The sequence below is a fragment of the Rhodamnia argentea genome, chromosome 6 (assembly GCF_020921035.1).
Source record: "Rhodamnia argentea isolate NSW1041297 chromosome 6, ASM2092103v1, whole genome shotgun sequence".
Classification (NCBI taxonomy): Eukaryota; Viridiplantae; Streptophyta; class Magnoliopsida; order Myrtales; family Myrtaceae; genus Rhodamnia; species Rhodamnia argentea.
In genome coordinates, this window is record NC_063155.1 from 15,788,377 (window position 1) to 15,807,915 (window position 19,539).

General features: G+C 44.9%; 1 pseudogene; it reads left to right on the forward strand.

The window, feature by feature from the left end:
* The first annotated feature begins 408 nt into the window (after positions 1-408).
* Positions 409-17,487, forward strand: LOC115756181 (annotated as a pseudogene).
* Positions 17,488-19,539: the final 2,052 nt, after the last annotated feature.

A 19,539-nucleotide genomic window follows, 5' to 3' on the forward strand; every position in this document is an offset into this window, starting at 1 on the left:
AATGCCACGTAACAATTCATTGGCATCTCTTTATGCTCTCTTACGGGCCCTGAAAATGGTTGACCTTGGGACTATTATGCGATAGCTCACGCTCAAAGGTAATTAGAGTGACTCGCATTCACTGTACACTTGAATACTTGTTTCTGTTTCTTCCTTTGACAAGCAACAACTCTCAATTTTATTTTTGAGAAGAATGGAACAGAGAAACAAACACAAGGCAAAGTAGATCAGACTTTATGATGCATGAAGTTCTTAAACAGGCTTAGATAGATCACCTCAAGGACAAACTCCTTAGTAAAGTGCTAAGGAAACTATATAGCATGCGATGCTTTTGTATCTCACTGTCCTAGGATGCATTGATTGCCTCTTTTTCTTGACGGGCTGGTTATAAGGGTAAAAAATCCAGAGATGGGAGAATCCCTAGAGACTGTAGTGTATTTCAATGAAAAGCAGCTCCATGATAGTGCAGCCAGAAGAATGCTTCTTCATCCAAAGTCATTAAAAGATCTGCTAGGGAGGCTGTAGGAGCAGATGTTGTGATACTTGTGAAAGAGTGGATTTTCACTGTTTTCCACTCTTTTTCTCAGGCCGGTGGTGTACAGGTCCCGGTTTTTGGGTATGTAGCAAGAGAAGCTCCAGAAGGTAAACTTTCAGAGACCTGGGCTTAGCTGATGGCTGCTGGTTTTCAGCTTAATGATGTCGGGCAAGGGACTGACTGTGACGCCCGGGAAATTTGGACTATGTAAATTTGCCCGAATTCAATAAAAAGGAAGAAATTGAATTTTAGTCGGTGCAAATTTTTGGATTGCAAGGATGTAAGTGACGATTTTTAGACGAGTCCCGAAATGTCGTTCGATTTCAATTGGGTCTCGAAATCGTGGTCACCGCGACTTAGGATTTTTAGTCCTCGAGCCTAAACTTTTTCGGACCGAACCTAGCCCATGAAAATTCAAATTTTATTCCCAATCGATTGAGCCAAAAATCCGATCAGTCCCGAATTGTCAAATTACGGAACCGCCCTTGGATATTATGCGTATGGGACAAAAACCATTATTTTTTAAGAGATGGGTGGGCCCCACTTTTGGTCAATGCAGCCCCCACCAGTCAAAGCCACGTGACTTCTCTCTTTCTCTCTCTCTCTCTCTCTCGTTGATCTACAGCCCCCCTTCCCTTTCGCACGAGCAACCCCCACCGTGCACAACTCCTCCTCCCTTGGCTGTTTTGCGCCACCACCACCTCCATCCACCACCCTACTCCTCGGTCCACCTCTCCTCGCCGCCGCCGCCGTCATCCCCGCCGCCGTTCGCCGCCGGGAAGCCCAGAATAGCCCCGGCATCGGATTGCTCTGTTTCGGCGCCCACGAAATCGAGACTTCCAGCTCCTCCTCCGGTCGTTCACGACACCGTCGAAGCCAACCACCACCTCAGCAACGTCCACCAGCCTCCTCACCACCATCCCGACCCAACCCCGCTGCTCGTTGTCCACCGGAACCGCCGCGAACCGCCCTGGAAACCGACAACCCCTGTTTTCGGGTTTTGCTATTTTTGTTGCTGTTCCGGCCGTTTCCGCCGCCGCTCACCACCGCCACCAACGACCTCCTTAGAGTCCCATCTCGTCCCTCGAAGCTTATGGTGGCCGACCGCCGCCTGTGGAGCCCGATTTGAGCTCGATCGGACCTCCCATGTTCTGCCCGTTTTTCCTCTGTTTTCTGCGCGGTTCTATACAGCCGCTGTTCCGCCGCTTCCGGCCGCCGTCCGCCGCCCCCAGCTGGTCCCGAAGGTCGCCCTCGACCTATAAGTGAGTCCCCCAGCCTTCCCCAGGCTGGCCTCAGCCCGTGAGATCAATTTTTCCCCCAACTCAGCCCGGTTTTCCCTGTTTTTACCTCTGTTGGTTCTGTTTTTCAGCTTCCGTCGCTCGCCGAACCCCCAATCGCTGAGATGCTGCCGTTTGCAGCGATTTCACCGCCGAACTCGTCATTGTTTCGGCCGTGAACAGTGTCGCCGGAACAGTGCCGCCGGTGAACGGTGTTTTCGGTGTGAACAGTGCTTTCCGGCATGAAAAGTGATTTTCGACCCCGGCCTCGAAAATCGTGCCCGACCCGAGCTCGACCACCGTTTTTGGTGAGTTGACCTTAATCCTTGGTTAGGGCGCTAATTGCGCCTAGGATTAGTTAGCTAGTCGGTAAAGAATTTAGGTAGATTTGATTATAGTCGGATTAGTTAGAAACCCAGTTTAGGGTAAATGGCCATAATCGATTAAATTAAAATTATCTGTGACTAATTATTTTTAGATGAATTTGATTGTATATTGTGATTTGATCGCGAGCGAGCGATAGGTTAAGGACGAGCGATCGATTGGCGATTATAAATCAAATAGGCTAATCAATGACCTTGGCACGAAATTGAGCCTTTATATGGCCTAACCGAATTGGTTTATTCGTGTTGAATTGATGACTTTTGTTTGGGTGGATCGCCGAGTTGAAATGTTGATTTGAGTACCCCGAATGCTCGTTGAGTGAATTAGTGTTTATTTGGGAGTTAATTATCCCGTGTGTCATTGCGGTGTCTATTTGGTAGTCTGCATATGTATATGACCGTGTGCAAGATCAAAGACACATTTTAGCATGAAAATGGCCTTGGGCCGAGTCTTTGAGCATGTTTGTATGAGCATCCGGCCTAAATCAAAGAGAATAAATTGATTGATGTGTCGGGTGTGCTGTATGGTCATATGAAGGAACGATGATGGGTTTTTCCTGGCAAGTTCGTATTGTACACATAGTACACACCGTACCATTTTTATGGAACCACACGACTTGCTAGAAGCACGATAATTCATGCCCCGTATGGTACGTACAGTTTTAAGGGATTATCGGATGCCGGTCACAGCTTGTGATGGACCGAAGCCCCGTATAGGGATGCCTACTTGCCGTGCCGTGCAGGGTGCACTGGATACACCGCTTGTAGTAGCCGTTGCCGAGAGGGAAAAGGAACGTAGCCCGGTCCTGCCGGAAGAATGCGGGATCGCATTAATTGTGAGAGTCGATCACGCCGATCGCGTGGATCCTCATCATTGTGGCGCCAAGAGCGCGATCATCGTTAATAAATGGACTTGTGTGGTGTCCAGTGCATACTTGTGAGTATGATGCGTATTCGATTGGTCGTCCGATGTGATTGTTGAGTTGAGTCAATCATTGCATTATGTATGGCTCAAGGGTGGTAAGTATGCATGTGGATGATTATTGCCATGTGATTTGTTTATATCGTGGTTTTTATAATCCTCGTGTTTAGGATGTTTTAGGCAAATTAGTGTCCTAACCGAGCTTAGGCTTGATTCACTGAGATTTATATCTCACCCCGTTGTGGGAACCACTTTCGAGTCCCAAGTGATGAAGCTTTGCGGATACCAAGACCAGGTTATGAGGATAGTCTTTTGGAGTAGAAGAGAAGTTAACCTTATCTGACCTAGTAACCTTTTGAGGTCTTAGTGAGCTGCCCCCAAGTATGGGTTGTATATATTTTCGTAGCTCAGTAGGGTTAAGACTCATCTCTTGTCTTGTAACTACGTATGCTATCTTTGATTACTTGCATTGGTATGTATCTCCCGCTATGCTATCCCTATTTGTTTATATGTTGTCCGGGAGTAAATCGTTTCCGCATGCGTATATAGTTGAAAGGTCGATAACGCGCCTGGGACGTTATCCTTCGTGACCTCGTGGCGATTTGGTAGGGATGTCGCAGGCTCGAGAGTCGGGGCGTGACATCCCCGCCCAAGGTGGTATCAGAGCAAGGTCAGGCTGATCCATCCGGTCATTGGCCTGGAGTAATAAGGAGCGATGGGATATGGGATAGTTAGTAGGACTTTTATCGCTATGCATGTGATTGTTATTTGTGTGTTAAGTTTTTGGGGTCGCCTTCTGACCGCGTTTTGCTTTGGGGTAAGCGGGACTCCGCATCATTTCTGCATAATGAGCGGGCGCGGTAGAAGAACACCTCAAGCACCTCGAAGGAGGCCTGTGAGGCTGGTAGATGAGATTGCCGATGTTGGAGCGGCACCTCCTATTGCACCACCGGCAGCTGGTCCCGCTCGGCAAGAGCCGACTATGGCAGAGGTTATGCAAGCTTTAGGAGCTATGGGGGAGTTGATAGGGCAGCAGATAAGGAATCAAAACACCGCCGCCGCCGCCGCTGTTGAAGCCCCACCTGTAGTTCCACCTGCGGTTCCGCCGGTGGATGTGCCACCCGTAGCCGTAGTTGAGGATCGTAAGGCTCAAAAGATGGTGGAACAGTTTCTCAAGTTGAAGCCACCGCAGTTCACTAAAAGCGGAGACCCCGAGGCTGCCACCCAATGGATTGAAGGATTGGAGAAAGTGTTCAACTTGCTTAGATGTTCAAATGAGGATAAGGTGGTCCTGGCCGTCTATCAACTAAAGGGTAACGCCATTACTTGGTGGAGAGCTGTCAAGGATAGAATTTTCCCAGAAGGTACGGTTCCGGTGTGGGATACCTTTGTGGAGGCTTTTAATAATAAGTATTTTTCGAGGACAGCTAGAGAGCAGAAGATAGCCGAGTTCTTCCACCTCCGCCTGAATCGGATGACTGTCGACCAATATGAAGCCATATTCTTGGAATTGTCTAAGTATGCCCCGAGATTGATTGAGGACCCCGAGGATAGGGTTAGAAGGTTCGGGGACGGATTGAAGCCCGAGATTAAGAGTATACTAGCGCCGTTCAACCTTCAAGATTATGATGACCTTTATGAGAGGGCGCCGATAGTGGAGCGGGACTTGGCCGAGAGGACCGCCGCATCCGGGTCACGGTTTACGTCATCAAACATATTTGAGAAGAGGCAAGGAAAGAAGGCTATGTATGGGGGCAGACAACACATCCCACCTAATCGCAGAGGAGCGATTAATAAGCCTGTTTTCCGCCGCAGTGAGGTGTGCAATCTGTATCACCAAAGACATGGACTTGGTCCGTGCCCGTATAGGAATGGAGCTCGCTTTGGATGTGGCCAGCTGGGCCATCGGGTGAAGGACCGCCCGCAGAGGCAGCAAGGAAGGCGGGCGCCACAACCGAGAGGACCACTAAGGGGAGCTGCGCCACAAAACTTCCAGAATCGTCCACGGGCTCAAGGAAGGGTGTTTGCGGTCACCCGTGAGGAGGCAAAGGATTCACCGACCGTTACTGGTACGGTCATCTTGCATAATCAAGTCGCCTATGCTTTGTTTGATCCGGGTGCTACGCATTCCTTTGTTCTTGATAGATTTGTTAAAATGGCTGATTTGAGTGTAGTACCATTGGATGTTGTTTTTAAGATTTCTACACCTTTAAAGGATAGCGTAGTGGTCGCTAATGGATGTCCTAACCGTAGGCTAGTTATAGATGGACATGAGGGTAGAATAGACTTGATTGTGCTGGAAATGTATGACTTTGATCCGATTGTGGGGATGGATTGGTTGATGAAACAAAAGGCAGTAGTGGATTGTTATCGTAAGGCCATCCAGTTTAACCCGTTGGATGGAATGGGCTTTGAATTTGTTGGGAGTCGAGGTGGAACCTCAACCTCGTTGATTTCGTCGTTGGAAGCGACGCGTCTATTGGAAAGTGGATGCCAAGGGTATTTGGCGATCGTATTGGATGTATCGGTGGAGGAACCGAAGATTGAGAACATCGCAGTAGTTCGCGAGTTTCTGAATGCCTTTCCTCGAGAACTGCTCGGTTTACCGCCGGAAAGGGCGATAGAATTTGTAATAGAGTTAGCTCCTGGGACGGAGCCGATCTCTAAAGCGCCATATAGGATGGCGTTGTCAGAATTGAAGGAACTGAAGGTACAAATGCAAGAACCGTTGGATAAAGGATTTATCCGCCCCAGTGCGTTGCCATGGGGAGCACCGGTATTGTTTGTTAAGAAAAAGGATGGTTCTATGAGGTTGTGTATAGACTACGGGCGGTTGAATCAAGTGACGATCAAGAATAAGTACCCACTGCCTAGGATTGATGATCTGTTCGATTAGTTGCAAGGAGCATCGGTGTTTTCTAAGATTGACCTACGGACGGGCTACCATCGGTTGAGGATCGGGAAAGAAGATATACCGAAGACGGCATTCGGGACGCGCTATGGACATTATGAGTTCACGGTAATGCCGTTTGGCCCGACAAATGCTCCCGTCGCTTATATGAATCTGATGAATGGGGTGTTCAAAGAGTTCTTAGATCTCTTTGTGATCGTATTTATAGACGACATTCTAGTGTACTCGAAGAGCCTAGAAGAGCACGAGCAACATCCGAGGGTAGTTTTGGAAACTCTGAGGGTACATCGCCTTTATGCGAAGTTTAGCAAGTGCGAGTTTTGGTTAGCTCGGGTGGCGTTCCTAGGCCACGTAGTCTCTGGAGAAGGAATTGAAGTAGATCCATCGAAAATCGAGGCGGTTATGGATTGGCCAAGACCGAAGACAGTGACGGAGATCAGAAGCTTCTTGGGTTTGGCAGGCTATTATAGACGTTTCGTGGAAAGATTTTCAGCTATAGCATCACCTTTAACTAAGCTATCGAAGAAGGATATGAAGTTTAAATGGACAGACAAGAGTGAGCGTAGTTTTCAAGAGCTTAAGCATAAGCTAACTACGGCTCCGGTGTTGACGATTCCGTCCGGCTCGGGAGGTTTCGAGATCTACGGTGACGCGTCTCTCAGAGGTCGGGATTGCGTGCCGATGCAACATGGAAGGGTAGTAGCGTATGCGTCTCACCCGTTGAGACCCCACGAGTTGAACTATCCGACGCACGACCTGGAATTGGCTGCGGTCGTGTTCGCCTTGAAGATTTTGAGGCATTATTTGATCAGAGAAAATTTTCAAGTGTATACCGATCATCAGAGCTTGAAGTACTTGTTCTCTCAAAAAGAGTTGAACATGAGGCAGCGTCGATGGATGGAGCTGCTCAAGGATTATGATTGTGAGATCCTATATCATCCGGGCAAGGCGAATAAGGTTGCGGATGCCCCGAGTAGAAAATCGGTGATTGCTCAATTATGTGTACATGAATGGCGTTTGCTTGAGCAAGTAAGAGACTCGGACTTCAAATTGGAAGTGAGTCGCCTGTCGAGTCCGGTAGCTACATTAAGAATTGAGCCAGAAGTGCAGACTAGAATAAAGACCCTGCAGTCGATGGACCCTACTATTCAGAAGATCCTTCAAGAGGACTCGGCTAAGCGAAAGGTTGACTTTCAAGTGGCCGAGGATGGGATACTGAAGTTTAGAGGACGTCTAGTTGTGCCGATCGATGAAATTTTAAGGGAGGATATCTTATCGGAGGCACATCGTAGCAATTATAGTATCCATCCGGGTAGTACGAAGATGTATCAGAATTTGAAGCAACACTACTGGTGGAACGGTATGAAAGCGGATATAGCCAAGCATGTGGCTAAGTGTTTGACCTGTCAACAATGTCAAGGCGCAGCACTGTAAACCCGTAGGTTTACTGCAGCCTTTGGAGATTCCGGAGTGGAAATGGGAGCATATCACGATGGACTTCGTGATAGGATTACCAAGAAGTCAAAGAGGACATGATTCAATCTGGGTTGTGGTAGACAGATTGACGAAGTCGGCACACTTCATCCCAGCAAGAAAAGACTTCGCTTTAGATAGATATGCAGAGCTTTATGTGAGGCATATTGTGAGATCGCATGGAGTGCCGGTGACGATCACCTCGGATCGTGACCCTAAGTTTACTACCACGTTTTGAAAGAGTCTGCAAACCGCTTTAGGAACGAAACTGCAGTTCAGTATGGCTTATCATCCGCAGACAGATGGTCGGCCCGAAAGAACGATACTGACACTGGAGGATATGTTGAGAGCATGTGTTTTAGATTTCAAAGGCGGTTGGGAAGAGCGGTTGCATTTGGTTGAGTTCGCCTACAACAACAGCTTTCAACAGAGTATCAAGATGGCACCATTTGAAGCGTTGTATGGTAGAGCGTGCCGAACGCCAGTTTGTTGGGACGAGGTAGGTGAAAGGAAAATCACCGGTCCTAAGTTGGTGGAACAATCTATGGAAGCGGTCAAAGTTATCAGAGATAGGCTGAGAACCGCTCAGAGTCGCCGGAAGAGCTATGCAGATAGGAAGCCGAGACCTCTAGAATTCCAAGTGGGCGATCATGTTTTCCCGAAGGTGTCGCCTATGAGAGGGACATCTCGTTTTGGCAAGAAAAGAAAGTTGAGCCCTAGGTATGTCGGGCCTTTTGAGATTTTGGAGCGGATAGGAAATCTGGCATATCGTCTTGCGTTGCCGCCAAGACCGGCTCAAGTACATAATGTATTCCACGTGTCGATGTTAAGAAAGTACGAACCGGACCCCGCTCATGTCCCGAGTTATGAAGAAATTGAGCTAGATGAGCGAGCTGCGTACGTGGAACGGCAAGTCGGGATCGTGGATAGGAAAGAGCAAGTGCTCCGGAGCAAGACAATTAAGTTAGTCAAGGTGGTTTGGCAACATCATGGAACGGAAGGAGCTACATGGGAGAACGAAGAAATTATGAAGACTAGCTCCTCGTATCTTTTTGAAGAATCGTAAATCGATCGTAATTTTGGGGACGAAATTTCCTAAGGTGGGGAGAGTTGTGACGCCCGGGAAATTTGGACTATGTAAATTTACCCGAATTCAATAAAAAGGAAGAAATTGAATTTTAGTCCGTGCAAATTTTTGGATCGCAAGGATATAAGTGACGATTTTTAGACGAGTCCTGAAATATCGTTCAATTTCGATTGGGTCTCGAAATCGTGGTCACCGCGACTTAGGATTTTTAGTCCTCGTGCCTAAACTTTTTTGGACCGAACCTAGCCCGTGAAAATCCAAATTTTATTCCCAATCGATTGAGCCAAAAATCCGATCAGTCCCGAATTGTCAAATTACGGAACCGCCCTTGGATATTATGCGTATGGGACAAAAATCGTTATTTTTTAAGAGATGGGTGGGCCCCACTTTTGGTCAATGCAACCCCCACCAGTCAAAGCCACGTGACTTCTCTCTTTCTCTCTCTCTCTCTCTCTCTCTCTCATTGATCTACAGACCCCCTTCCCTTTCGCACGAGCAACCCCCATCGTGCACAACTCCTCCTCCCTGGGCTGTTTTGCGCCACCACCACCTCCATCCACCACCCTACTCCTCATCCACCTCTCCTCGCCGTCGCCACCGTCATCCCCGCCGCCGTTCGCCGCCGGGAAGCCCAGAATAGCCCCGGCATCGGACTGCTCTGTTTCGGCGCCCCTGAAATCGAGACTTCCAACTCCTCCTCCGGTCGTTCACGACACCGTCGAAGCCAACCACCACCTCAGCAACGTCCACCAGCCTCCTCACCACCATCCCGACCCAACCCCGCCGCTCGTTGTCCACCGGAACTGCCGCGAACCGCCCTGGAAACCGACAACCCCCGTTTTCGAGTTTTGCTATTTTTGCTACTGTTCCAGCCGTTTCCGCCGCCGCTCACCACCACTACCGACGACCTCCTTAGAGTCCCATCTCGTCCCTCGAAGCTTATGGTGGCCGACCGCCGCTTGTGGAGCCCGATTTGAGCCCGATCGGACCTCCCCCGTTCTGCCCGTTTTTCCCCTGTTTTCTGCGCGGTTCCGTACAGCCGCTGTTCCGCCACTTCCGGCCGTCGTCCACCGCCCCCAGCTGGTCCCGAAGGTCGTCCTCGACCTGTAGGTGAGTCTCCCAGCCTTCCCCAGCCTGGCATCAGCCCGTGAGATCAATTTTTCCCCCAACTCAGCCCGGTTTCCCCTGTTTTTACCTTTGTTGGTTCCGTTTTTCAGCTTCCGTCGCTTGCCGGGCCCCCAATCGCCGAGCTGCTGCCATTTGCAGCGATTTCACCGCCGAACTCGTCACCGTTTCGGCCGTGAACGATGTTGCCGAAATAGTGCCGCCGATGAACAGTGTTTTCCGGCGTGAAAAGTGATTTTCGGCCCCGGCCTTGAAAATCGTGCTCGACCACCGTTTTTGGTGAGTTGACCCTAATCCTTGGTTAGGGCGCTAATTGCGCCTAGGATTAATTAGCTAGTCGATAAGGAATTTAGGTAAATTTGATTATAGTCGGATTAGTTAGAAACCCAGTTTAGGGTAAATGGCCATAATCGATTAAATTAAAATTATCTGTGACTAATTATTTTTAGATGAATTTGACTGTATATTGTGATTTGATCGCGAGCGAGCGATAGGTTAAGGATGAGCGATCGATTGGCGATTATAAATCGAATTGGCTAATCAATGACCTTGGCACGAAATTGAGCCTTTATATGGCCTAACCGAATTGGTTTATTCGTGTTGAATTGATGACTTTTGTTTGGGCGGATCACCGCGTTGAAATGTTGATTTGAGTACCCTGAATGCTCGTTGAGTGAATTAGTGTTTATTTGGGAGTTAATTGTCTTGTGTGTCCTTGCGGTGTCTATTTGGTAGTCCGCATATGCATATGACCGTGTGCAATATCAAAGACACATTTTAGCATGAAAATGGCCTTGGGCCGAGTCTTTGAGCACGTTTGTGTGAGCATCCGGCCTAAATCAAAGAGAATAAATTGATTGATGTGTCGGGTGTGCTATATGGTCATATGAAGGAACGATGATGGGTTTTTCCTGGCAAGTTCGTACTGTACACATAGTACACACCGTACCATTTTTATGGAACCACACGACTTGCCGTAAGCACGATAATTCATGCCCCGTATGGTACGTACGGTTTTAAGGGATTATCGGATGCCGGTCACGACTTGTGATGGACCGAAGCCCCGTATAGGGATGCCTACTTGCCGTGCCGTGCAAGGTGCACTAGATACACTACTTGTAGTAGCCGTTGCCGAGAGGGAAAAGGAACGTAGCCCGGTCCTACCGGAAGAATGCGGGATCGCATTAATTGTGAGAGTCGATCACGCCGATCGCGTGGATCCTCATCATTGTGGCGCCAAGAGCGCGATCATCGTTAATAAATGGACTTGTGTGGTGTCCAGTGCATACTTGTGAGTATGATGCGTATTCAGTTGGTCGTCCGATGTGATTGTTGAGTTGAGTCAATCATTGCATTATGTATGGCTCAAGGCTGGTAAGTATACACGTGGATGGTTATTGCCATGTGATTTGTTTATATCATGGTTTTTATAATCCTCGTGTTTAGGATGTTTTAGGCGAATCGGTGTCCTAACCGAGCTTAGGCTTGATTCACCGAGATTTATATCTCACCCCGTTGTGGGAACCACTTTCGGGTCCTAAGTGATGGAGCTTTGCGGATACCAAGACCAGGTTATGAGGATAGTCTTTTGGAGTAGATGAGAAGTTAACCTTATCTGACCTAGTAACCTTTTGAGGTCTTAGTGAGCTGCCCCCAAGTATGGGGTTGTATATATTTCTATAACTCAGTAGGGTTAAGACTCATCTCTTGTCTTGTAACTACGTATGCTATCTTTGATTATTTGCCTTGATATGTATCTCCCGCTATGCTATCCCTATTTGTTTATATGTTGTCTAGGAGTAAACCGTTTCCGCATCGTATATAGTTGAAAGGTCGATAACGCGCCTAAGACGTTATCCTTCGTGACCTCGTGGCGATTTGGTAGGGATGTCGCGGGCTCGAGAGTCGGGGCGTGACACCGATCGACTTGTTTGCTATCAAAGACGAAACTTAGATTCTGAATGTGAGAAAAGCTACGCATTCGACGGCTAATGTGCTTAAGAATTATGTGGTTCCAAAACTTGCGAATGTCGCTGATGAGGAGAACTAAATGGATCATTCATCATTGACGGATGGAACTAGGGAAGCCACATTGGAACCATCTCTAGAGTTAAAGTAAAGCTGAAGGCAGAAACATCGATTTGCTGCTATTCTCCGGTTTTCCAGAGTGGAAGAGAGTTTGACCCCAGGCCTACACAGCCGGGTATGGTGAATTCCGGTATTATAAATTTTGAAAGTGCAATTAAATGTGCCGTTGGATCTCGTTACGATGGTTATTGCTCCAATGTTGCAAGGACATTCTTGATTGGGGCCAATCCCCCGCAAAGTAAAGCATATGAAGTTCTTCTTAAGGCACATGAAGTAGCAATGACCATGTTGAAGCCTGGGAAGTTGCTGAATCCAGCCTATCATGCAGCCTTTTCAATCGCGGAGAAGGATGCTCCCGAACTAGGACCAAACTTGACAAAAGTCTGCTGGGACGGGAGTTGGTATTGAATTTGGTGAGTCATGGTTGAACATTAATGCCGAAAGTGAAACAACCGTCAAAGAGAACATGGTTTTTATTGTGTCACTTGGTTTCGAGAATCTGCAGAAGCCCAACGACCCTAAACGAGAGTTTCTCTATGCTGCTTGCGGGGACAGTCATTGTCGGAAAAGAATAACCGGATGTAGCACCTCATGTTAGCTCTAAAGCTGTGAAGGACGGGGCTTGCTCATTCGATATGGATGGAGAAGAAGAAGAAGAAAGGCGTAAAACCGAATCCAAAGATGACAGTGTAAAGTCATTCATGTCCGAGATGACACTCGAGATCGGACAACGGGAAATCTCTAACGAGGAAATGACAAGGCGCATGAAGCGGAATTGGCCTATGTTACACGGACACGAAGACACGACATGATACGCCGACACGTGATTCTCAAAAAATAGAAAATTTCGACATGCTGGGACACGTTATATATTATATGTATATTTTTATATATACATAACAAATTATTATTTTTATAATTTCAACAATAATACATCATGATACCAAAACTATTATTAATATCCTCCTTAGAAAGGTCTCACAAAATATGTCATGTGTAGGCAAAGCAAAACCATACCTTGCTATCAAGAAATATATCATATGAAGAATTCAACTACATTTCATTCCAATAATCCATAAAACTTAGAGGGAAAAAAAAAAAAGCAATCCACATTCCACCTTAAATTTAACATTTAACCATAGGTGGAAAACAAAAAACAAATCCCATTTCACCATAAAAAATAACAAGAAGTCATGGATCTACATTATCCGCTCTCCTAATAAAAGAACGGACTATATATCGGGCTCATTAAGTGAAAGACTTGTAACTTCAAGCACCCCAACATCTCGAAACGTGTCAAATGCATCTCCGCCAATATCCCACATCTTGGTCTCTCCTTCTAAATATTGTGGGTCTTTTCTTGATAGAAGACAAATGTTGTTATGAATGAAAACCAAATCTTCCGCACGTCTTGGAGTCATCCTATGTCTTCTCGCTGATTGCGCAAAGGAGTAGGTACTCCTGTTCCTCTTAGCACAAGATGAAGAAGAACGTTGTGCAAGAAGCTTGAAGGTTATTTTTGAAGCATGGGTGCACATACACCATATTCAACCCATCATATCTTAGGGTCTATAAAATACCTATATCAAATGGAATGAGGGTCTTGACAACGCCCACTATTACACGCAAAATCTGCATACTCCATACTCACCTTGTAGAGCTCATCCTCATTAGGAAAGTATTTCCTAATACATTTCTTTCTTTCTTTATTGATCTCATAATCATGTGTAGAGAAACTCGAGTAGAATCTTTATTGAACCATTAATTACTATAGTACCTTATTTAACAAAACATAAAAAAGTAAAAGGAGCATTATATCAATATGTCAAAGAAAGAATAACCAATATAATATAAGTTTAGAACTTACTTAGGATTCAAGGCATGTGCCAAGCAATGAAGTGAAGTGTTGTTCCTAGTCCAACGATACACAAGAATTGTATGAACCACCTCATAAAACGTAGACTCCTCATCTAGTCTTTTCACTTCTTGCATATATATAACTTTCTTCACTTTTTCAATCATCAAATCCCACATGTCATAACCCTAGTGAAGACGAGGCTTGTCAATGTCACAAACTTTAAGCATGTTGTAAATAGGAGCCTTGAAGGAAAGTATGTAATCTATTGAATCCCACCAAAGGTCATCCAATACTTTTTCCTTGACAAACCTAGCCCTCCTTTGATTACCATCTCGATAAGTACTCCATTTCTCACAAATAACCATGCTTTGAAGACCATTTTTTTGTCAACTTAAATCTCTTAAGCATCACAATCATCGATGCAAAACGGGCATCCGCCACGGAAAGTAACTTTAAGTGAATAAACTCGTTGTATATTGCTAATCTCATCGAATGGTTCATGATGAAAGTTTTGATTTGCATAACATCATCAACAATCTTTGAAATCCAATTACATTCCTTGTATGCTACTTCATTGGCCTCCACATTCTTTGCGGCACAAATGTTCTTCAAAGCTAGATTAAGCATGTGCACCACACAAGTCGTCCAAACAATGGATGGAAATTCTTGTTCAATGAACTGTCTCGCGCCCTTACAATTTGAAGCATTGTCTATAATAACTTGGACCACATTCTCATGTCCAACTTCAATGATTACTTGTTTCAATAAGTTGAAAATGAAATGCATGTCCTTCCTTTCATTCAAACAATCAACCGATTTTATAAACATAGGATTTCCATCCCACACCGCCATAAAGTTAATAAGTGGCCTCCTTTGTGAGTCACTCCATCCATCACTCACGATACTTACACCTTTATCCTTCCACATTGTTTTAATAGGTGCACACAAGCTCTCAATATTTGTCTTATCTTTTTGCAATAAAGTAGTCCTCAACAAATTAAATTTCAGTAGTACATATCCCGCAATGTTGTGATTAGCGGCATAAGTGAAAGCTTTATGAAAGTAAGAGTTATTTGTTAGGTTAAACAGCAAGCCCGCCGAATAGAACATCCTAGCAATCAAATGATCTAAATGTTCCCGTTGAGACATATTGAATGCTTTCTCAATTGGTCCTCTACTCCCACTCCCGCTCCCGCTCCCACTTCCCATTTTCCTTTTCTTAGAGTCAAAGGATGAATCCATTTGCACACTAATACAACTAGAAGGTGGCAAAGGCACATTTCTGGGAGCATTACTCTATAATCTCTCATTGACCTTCCCTATCTAATCTTTCCATCTCCAAAAGATCTTGTTTTTCTACTTGTCTGTATTTTGCAATCCGTATTCCATTTATCATCAACAAATGAGCCATAATTCTAGTGTAAGAATGCTTAAAATCTTTTTCACAAAAATTGCATTTCCAAGAACAATTCCCCCCCGCATCTCCATGATTAGCTAACTTAGTAATATACCTTCACAGTGGTTTATTTTAATCTTCATTGCTACTGATGTCCATGCTTGATAAGTTGATATCACTCTACAAAAAAGCAATTACAATGGCTATAAATTTCAACATACAAGTTCTATCTAGCATCCATTTTTCTAAAGCAAAATACTAGTAATCCGAAGTAAACTGTGTTGCACAAACAATGAAGAATTATAGTACCAACTACCAAGCTACGCAACGAGAAAATCAAGCGGAATCAAATCTCGGTAAAATTGCCACATGCGGCACAAGAACGTTTGAGGAAACCACTAAAGTTATTCAAGTGTAGGGAACTGAGTATGTTATAAAAAGCAATTCAAGAAACGGTGGAATAAAAAAAGCATAGAACAGAGGAGGGGGAGCAGAGGAGTGATGGGCGTACGCGATTCGCAGAGGAGGGGGAGAGTGATATCAACTCAGACAAGTCTAATAGTTCCAAGCCTACTCGAACGACTCCAACCGGTTATCCAGAACCAATTCTTCCTTAGTTCACATCGTCACTTCCACTTTCATGCCCAAGATTCAACTCACATCAACTGGACCAATTCTCAAGTTGAAGCCTTACATCATCTCAACTACGGGGTTCCTAGTCGGCTTCCACCTCTCAACCACTTAACTCACTAGTTCTCACCCGACTCACCTCTTACCTCGAATTCACTATATAACCTATGGTTATGTACACGAGTAATACACGATGCCTTTAAAGCCCCTAGGCTGACCATCTTCCCTTCCCTTAAGTCTCTCGGCCAACTATACCCTCAACCACCAGGTCTAGAGGCGCAAGCAGAGGAGAGGAAGCAGAGGAGTGATACCTTGAGGCGGCGCGGCGAGCGGAGAGGCACGAACAGAGGCCGATGATCAAGGCGACGAGCTGAAGCCGGCGATAGGAGCAGGAATTGAGATGGGAGCCGGCGACGACAGCAAGTCGCAAGAGGCCAATAAGAGGCCGGTCGGCACTCAATCGCGAGAGGGAGAGGGAGAGAGGTGAATCACGACCAAGAGGGATGTGAGTTAGAAATTATGTCAAAATTGGTCATTTTGTATATTTTAAGGCCAAACACGCTAGTCCGTATAATTAATCGCAAGTCCGAACTCGGACACTTGTTGGTCGCATGTCCAAGAAGAGTCCGGAGGTGTCCGGACGTGTCGGACACGTGTTCAAGTCTGACATGTGTTCGACACAAAAAAAAAATTCAAAAATGTGAGTCCAATTAACATAGGAATTGGCTGGCGATAATAACCCTATGGCATTTCCGTCTTCCCAAACATATTATCTTTGGGTAATCGAAGACGGTAGGACGTGGAGTTCTACGTCGAGTCGATGGACGGGGTCCGGACCTGAGGGGGGTTCGAGGAGATCGGTGTATGACCCGAATCAGATCAAAGAGGAGCGATAGGAAAGAGATAGGAGGAATAAGATTAACATGGACTTTCGGAAACTTAGTGAATGGATCAAATGGTCTCCGGGGGCAACCTCCGGTTCGGTAGACCGGATCAACCTCGGAAAGAGCTCGGCTTTTAAGGGGTTCCTCACAAGTCTTCAGCTTTCATCGTTTCAACTTTCAGCTGCCCGGCGGAGCCGATAGAGGCTCCTTCCTTTTGTTGGATACTTCACCAATTTTAAAGTATTTCTAAAAGATTTGATAATAATTATAATTGCATGTAAGTTTTTGTTTTGTAACGGTTTTATGATGGTCGTTTATAACAGCTTTACAACGGTCATATAATGGTTCTCTAACGACTTTCTAACAGTCATCTAATGCTTTGTAACGTGCGATTTATTTCTTCATAAATCATTCAATATTATACAACATCTCTATAACGGTTTCTCAAGGGCTCTATTTGAACTTCAAGAGAATCTTAATATACATGAAATTACTAAGAGAATTTCATTTTCTTTCTTATACTTTTCCTTGCTAGGCTATACGTTGTTCATGTTCATTCTAATATTCAATGCGGAATACAAAAGAATGTCTATTGTATCTTGAGAGAATAGCCACTAGAAGTCTTACGCACCGAGTTTCGTACTCCTAGGGACGGAATAATCTTTAATAACAGTGCTTGCACATCTCGGATAATTGTTCTTACTTTTCTCGTGTTTTTCAAAATATTTCATATGATTGTTATTTTTATATGTTATCTAACATTTTCCCGACACTTTCGTGGTGACGCCAAGCGAGATTGAGATTGCAAACTCAAAAGGAATTGATCATGCACGGAAAAGCTTTAACACGGCTATTGTGTTCAAGGATTTCAAGCGAGATGTGCTTAGAATCGATCAAGGAGTGGCTCCACAAGACTGACATTAATTTTAGAACAACATTTTTAAGTAGTTGATTTTTTACGAAATAAACGTACCTGGTATGCTTTCATAACTATTAGTAGAATCCAAGTAAGTTGACGGCTTACTGATCAAGTAGATGATTAAGTCATAAAATTTGGAAATTTTCATGGTATCTTCAAAGCAACATCGGTGAATATATAGCCTCTAACATGTGATCAATTAAGTAGTTTTTTTTATGGAGAATGCTTTCCTGATGTCTGACGGTAGTTTCAATTATTTCTGACCATAGATCCACACACCATTACCGCGTGTTTTGCATAAAGCATTCATTAATTGAAATATCGTGGAGTTAGAAATAATGACAGTCTTGTCGGACTGTCAGGCTAGCGGCTTCCTTCTTTTATGATATCTTCCAATGTTGGTAAGTTCCGTTACACACTAGTAGTTCTTTTTTATAAAGGCATAAATTAGGAAACAAGTAGACATGTCAAATTAATAATTAAGTTGGTAATTCTTTTTTTTTTTCTTTTGGTCGGTGAAAATTCCTTGCCTTTCATCAAGGATTAATAAGGGAGTACAGTAATTTTGTGGAAGGGCTTGGTCCGTTTGTTCAAGAATGTAATATATCCCACCGACATGTGACCAATTAATCGAATGGTTAAGTAGTTTCTCAATTGCCTGAAAATTCACTAAGTTTGACGGCTTGGTCTGTTTGTTTGAAAGAAAATTGTTACTAGGAAATCATTTTCTGACTTTCTAGTGTTTAGATATGAAAAAGTAATTGATCTAATGAAAACATTTTCCATGGACCAAAAACAACGAGCTTAGATAGAAGGAAAATGACTTCCTCTCCGGGCAAGAAGGATATTACTTTTTCTAAACCACCAAATGCATGAAAATCAACCATTTCCCTTAAAATCGATTTCCAAAAAATATTTTCCTTTATCATGAAGCTTTCAGTAAAAAGAATGCACCCTTACTATGATCGGTCTTGCTAATCAAGGACATGGTCTATGATGACTTTGATATAAAAGACCAATTCAAACAAAGAAATATATAGTTTAGATGCTCAATTTCACTAGAAGAAAAAAAATAAAGGACCCAAAATTGAATAATTTGCTATTGTCCGGAAGCTACTCAAACCTGCATTCCAAACTATTATCTCGCCTTTATTAGGCTTATTGCCGATTATATATGACTAGGAAAATTAGGTTGTCATACTCATTAGGGGTGTCAATGGTTCGGTTCGGTTCGGTTCGATTTTTTAAAAAACCGAACCGAACCGAACCATTAGTCAATATACTTAAACCGAACCAAAATTTGTCTTGAATTGAATTGAACCGAACTGAAAAACTCGGTTCGGTTTAGTTCGGTTCAGTTTTTAGTTAGACACCCACCTTGTAGGTGACCCAATGGCCACCCCGAGGCTCAAGCCGGCCTCCCCCAAAACCATTGCCAACCACCATAGCTTCACTCCCTCTCTTCTTGATTTGAGCTCCCCAAGTGCTCTTCACTGTCATCGACATCGTAATCCCTCTCTTCATCGTCATCAAATCCCAACATGGGTCTAGGTCGTGGTGGTTGGAGCTTCTTGCACGCCGTCTCGACCACCAACCGCCGAGAACCCACCAAACCCGACCAAAAATCACCCGTTTACGTCCACTCTCGGGCGAGAGCTTCCTTGCTCAAGCTCAGCCCATGGAGCTTGGAGCTCTGCATGGAGAACCTAGGCAGCAAGAGCGGCAACATCATCCCCTACGGCAATGACAATGACAACGACCCCCGAGGTGAGATCAAGAAGGGCGAAGAAGGAACAGATAGGCTTGAAGCCTCGATCGACGCGACAAATCACGAACGCAGGAAATGCAAGCGAGAAAGCAAAACCCCGGACTAATGTTAATAACAGCAACGGGAAGCCATTCACTACTCCGATGAGAGAGAGCACGAAAAAGAAAATGGGGAGAGAGAAGAAGAGGAGAGAGAATAAAGTAGAAAGGGGGGGGGAGAGTGCACGAAGATAGAAGAAGAGAGAGAATAAAGCAGAAAAAGGAGGGAAGAGAGAGAGAGCGCG